Here is a 5,531-nt window from a genome sequence, read left to right on the forward strand (position 1 = left end):
CACTCATGACCAGAGTCGAGCAGAAAAAAAAATATCAAGAGTTGAAAAAATCTCTAAAGGAGATATACACCACCGAAATAGAAACCACGGAAGAGGATGGTAAGGATGTAATGCATGTTCCATCCCATTACAAAAAGTATACTCTCCAAGATCGGAAAATCATAATCAAACAACTTGTTAGGGAACTACAAAAACAAGGAGAGTCTTACAAAGGACCTAAAAACGCTAAAAGGGTAGACTTGGCTGTGAACCAGGAGAAGAGCCTAGACCGGCTTACATAGCAAATGACCTAACAGAAGAAGTAGAAAAGATTTTGCTAAGCTTGTAAAAGGAATACCGGGATATCTTTGCTTGGTCTTACAAGGATCTCAAGGGTGTTGATCCAGAAATCTGTCAAGATACTATACCCATGAGAGATGATGCGAAACCAAGTAGACAGAGACCATACACTTATAACGAAACATTTTCTAGGAAGATCAAAGAAGAGATTGAAAAACTAAAGGAAGCTGAATTCATTTACAAAATTGAACACACTGATTGGGTGTCTCCAATTGTGGTAGTACCTAAGAAGAATGGGAAATTACGAGTGTGCGTTAATCTCAAAAAAGTGAATGCAGCTACCATTAGAGACAACTTTCCTCTTCCGATAACTGAGCACGTTTTAGAACGAGTGGCAGGAAAAGAAGCTTACAGCTTCCTAGATGGATTTTCGCGATACAATCAAATTTTGGTTGACCCAAAAGATCAGCATAAAACTGCTTTTGCAATAGAATGGGGTATATTTGCCTATCGGGTTATGCCGTTTAGGTTAACTAATGCTCCAACCACATTTCAGAGATTGATGAGCCATGCTTTCAAAGAGTATCTTTGGAAATTCTTGGAAGTATACATGGATGATTTATGCGTACATTCATCAATCCGAGCTGATCATTTTGAACACCTCAAAAAGGTATTCAAGAAATGTAGACTTTACAGGATTTTCTTAAACCCTGAAAAGTGCACATTCATGGGAAGACGAGGAAAAATCCTTGGACATATAGTGTCTAAAAATGGCATAGCTACCGATATTGAAAAGATTCATGTCATTGCTGATTTGCCTAGACCAACAACAGTCAAAGGGGTACAAGCCTTCATGGGACATTGTGGATATTACCGACGGTTCATCTACATGTATGCTATAATTGCAAAACCCATGTACAGCTTGATTACGCACTTTGAATGGACCAAGGCATGTGAAGAATTATTCATGAAGCTTAAGAAAGCTCTCACCTCAGGTCCAATATTGAAAGCACCCGATTGGGATAAGGTATTCGGGGAATCCCAATCCTCGAGCGAGTACTTCCGAGCAAACAAGTAACTGAGCGAGTACATAAAATAAAAAAGTCAAGATCAAGACCTCAATAGTTACTCTATAGAGGATAGTGTAGCAAAGTAAATACAAAACCAAACATAACCCTCCACAACCCCCATGGGGTTCAACCTGGATGAGATGTATTTTTTGCAACCCCAAAAACATGGTGCAACAACCCCGTGCTTAATATAATGTAAGCCATCATTAATGAATTGCATACATCTGCTTGTTTAATTTTGTAGAATCCCAAAACATGTCATCTTATATTGACTTTGCAAACCCATTTCTGTCATCGACTTTGTAAACCCATTTTTGCCATTGATGAATGGGTGAGACTGACCCAATTTCTAGCATCCAAGGCAATAGATGATTGCTTTAATACTCTCTAGGGAAGGACTTGCATACTATGGGCATTGCTCGTCTTTGCCCCTTTAAGGTAGAAAGTACACTTAACACTCGAAGCATGGCTATTGCCATGTCTGCCACAACAGATTCATATAAAAAAGCTTGTCACCACGCTTTGGTTTATAAATGGTTATGTTCCTAATCATTCTTGACTGTAGGCTCACTCAAGATGGGTGGGGTTCTAAATCGTCTGAAACATTAAAATGTTTTACTGATCCTAAATTTTGAAGACACTAAATATATAAAAATATAAACCAAGTTTTAAAATGTGAGATTCTTAATTTTGAAGACGCTAAAATATTTTATTAAAAAATAAATAAATTATATCCAATCCATCAACATAATTTTGATTGAAAATACTTTGACCCAATCAGATGTGTCAACTATGAATTTGGTTCGTGTAAAAGGAAAAGAGTACCTTTAGAGTGGGCAAGATTTGTGAGAGAGCTTCGGTTTGCACAGGACATAAGATGATTCATTTATACTTAACGCTCAAAAAAACCTAGGTTAAGTGTGATCCCACCTAAAATTTTGAGATTTACCTCTAAATTTTAGATTTGAGGGTAAGAAAACCTACAACTTTTGGAGAAATGCAATGTAATTTAGTGTGAAAACCTTCAAATTTAGTCATAGTAGGGGCACCTACTGCAAGAAATTCAAAAAACCATGAGCACCAACTTGGGCCACGACCTATCCTCTAGAACAAAAAACAGGCTGTAGGGGGCTGCTGCTGAGCTGCTCATAGAACATAATAAGGGCTCTAACAAGAGCGAGAGAGTGCTTCGAGGTGGGGTCGATAAGATCCACAAGGGGGTGCACCAACAACATCCCCCTAGTAGTTTTTGTACTCTGAATGAGGTGCAATTCTTTGGGGCTCAAGCATGCTAATACCTGATGCTTGTGGCGGCCACTCAGCCTCCCTGCTAGTCTCCACCTTGTTCGCCAACTTTGCCAACACCTCCTCTAGCAAGGTCAGCCACCCCTCCACCCCCACCTCCCAAGTCACATCCTCCTTGAATCCCACTATGTGCTCTACCACAAGCCTCACAAACATATCCTCTTCATCAAAACATCTCATCAAAAAATCTAGCCCCACCTTGTTAGCGAACATATACCTAATTAGCTCCCTGTGATTCCTGGCCACCCTCTTCGCCTGCACATTCCGCCCAAACTCAGCACGCCTGAACTCATCCATAGGCGTGCTGTACGCACAGCATAAGAGCTCCAACTCATTGTGGACGACCCGTATCACTCCATATAATCTTATCATCCAATCCTTAAGCACTTTGTCAAAGTACCTCATACTTCTTTCCTCAGAAGTGCTACTGAGAGTTAGAAAGGCTACAGTAGAGTAGGCAAGCTGGATGAGCTGTCACCACCTCGGTCCAAGCTATCCATCCACCATGCCCGGCCCCTTGCACTGCAAACCCACTATGCAACGTGGTTTTTGGGACCACCACAACATTCCTTGGCATAAAACAGCAAGCTGCATACCAACCTTGTGAACGGCTTGCTCTTGGTACTATAGCCAAGCATGCTCGTGCTTCTGTAATTGAAACATCTACTAACAAAAGCGATGTTTCAAACCTCACTGCTGAGAGTACCATACCTCCAGGCACTGCATGTGCCACAAACCTTGAAGAAGATGCCGTTGCAAAATCTATACAAGAATTAGATGGCACCGCTGACCCCCCAGCTGCAAATGCAGAAGCTGCTACAACTCTTCCTGCCACGATCATTGATGCATCCCCTGCAGCAGCTGAAGAGTGCTACCATCAATGTAGTTGTGAGTGACGGCACCCTTGCAGCCAAGATAAATGTCAGGCTTGATGTCATCGTGCAGTGGCTATCACACCACATGCAGACCGGAGCTGCCGCCATCCCTCTGGGATTAAAAGCTCCTAAAGTCAAGAAGGCTACCCTTGCTGCCGCAGTTGTTGCTACTGATGTAGCCATCATAGCAACCAAAGTTGACGTCACAAAGCCTACATCCATCAAAACTGATGACACCCACGACCCTGAAGACATTGGTGTAGACCTCAAAGCAACCAAAAATGGTGCCGCAAGAGAGAAGTAGAGCAAAAGGGTGGAGAACTCGCCAAAGCTTCCAAGTACACACAAAGAATGAGAGAATTAATTAGAGCTTGAGAGAGGAGCATGTGGGTGCAGTGGGCTAGAAGGGGCTGATCACACCACAAGAGAGTTGATGTCGACGAGGTTGTAAAAAAGGCGGAGGGAGGAAACCATTTTATGGATGGAACCGAGGGCGGTGCTCGATGCAGGGAAAGGCAAGTAGAACTCTTTCTTCTTCACATATGAGAAGGCCTCAGTAAAGGTCTCCGACAGATAAGGGGTACCAAATCTATGAGAGGAGGGTGGAGGAGTTGATGTTGAGGTGGATGAGGAGGACAAGGAGGATGTAGACGACGGCCAAGTGTAGTTGTTGGAGGTGGAGATGTTGTTGGGAATTTTGAGCAGAGCTACGTATCGCTGCCATACCGAACGCAGAGTGGAATTCGTGTATTATTCTATTGGGGGGTGAGCAGGTGGGAGGAGAAGGAGACTGAGGCAAGGCGGCCACCTTCCAAGAGCAACAAGTAGAATTTGTGTGCATGGGACCCCTAAGGGCTTCTCCATAGATGTTAACCACCACCCCAGGTAGCTGCCCGGAGGACTGTGCGCCGGTGCGTGGTCCTTGCTACAATTATTTTCATCGAAAAAATGTGTCTCAGCTTAATATTGATCTAGTGCATACTGGTTTGCTTTTATATAATACTACTATAATACTTTAAAGATGACAGATTCCTTCAACTCGTATTATGTAGGCTGCGTATGTTATTCCCCCTTGTCCTTTGTATGCAGGTTTCATGCCCATCCTCCTTAAAGTGCGCATGCACCTCTTGCCCCTTTTCTTCACCATCCTCCTCATCTTTTATAGAGGCTACACTACCCCCAAGCCCTAGGTCTTCCTCCTCATAACACACACACACACACACACACACACACACACACACACACACACACACACAGAGGGCTGTAAAACCTTTTGCAAACTATTCAAGCTATACTCAACCACCTTAACCTACATTGCACGTAGCTATGCCAGAATTTACAACTTCGTGATTACGGGAAAACAGAGAGAGAGAGAGAGAGAGAGAGAGAGAGAGAGAGAGAGAGAGAGAGAGAGAGAGAGAGAGAGAGAGAGAGAGAGAGAGAGAGAGAGAGAGAGAGAGAGAGAGAGAGAGAGAGAGACTATACTCCACCTGTTTGTCTTGGTTACCTCGCAATGACCTTGATCCTTTAAAGTGATAAAAGCATCATCAACAGATTTGCAGTTTTAAGGATTTTTTAAAAATCGTGTGGCGACATACTGTGTCGTTTTCAATTTCAAAAATGCCAGGTGAGGGCAAGCACAAAAGGAGAAATTCCATCCCAAAATAGAGAAAAATAGTGTAAAAAATGGAAAAAATAACATAATGCTTTGAAATTTCCTCTTGGCAAGTTCAAGAAAAGGAATTTTGTATGTTTGGGAAAATGGTATTTTTTTATCGCTCCATTGGGCCGCACAACTGCTATTGGACCGCCGATCCTTGCTGTAAATTTCCCGGTTTTTTTAAGGGCAAATTTGAAATCTAACGATTAAAAAACATTGGACCCGTGAGCAATTTTGTCAAGTTTTGGAAAAAAAAATTCCCAGCATTGGTGATAGTGGACCGCACACCGGCATGTGGTCCTTGGTGTAGGAGGTGATGTTGTAAAATACAACCCAAAAGCA

The 5,531-nt window shown here is 42.6% G+C and overlaps 1 pseudogene; it reads left to right on the forward strand.

Moving 5' to 3' along the window:
- Positions 1-2,637: 2,637 nt before the first annotated feature.
- LOC147444290 (uncharacterized) lies at positions 2,638-3,833 on the forward strand (annotated as a pseudogene).
- The last annotated feature ends 1,698 nt before the right edge of the window (positions 3,834-5,531 follow it).

Source organism: Adiantum capillus-veneris, chromosome 13 (assembly GCF_014529385.1).
Source record: "Adiantum capillus-veneris isolate H3 chromosome 13, ASM1452938v2, whole genome shotgun sequence".
Classification (NCBI taxonomy): domain Eukaryota; kingdom Viridiplantae; phylum Streptophyta; class Polypodiopsida; order Polypodiales; family Pteridaceae; genus Adiantum; species Adiantum capillus-veneris.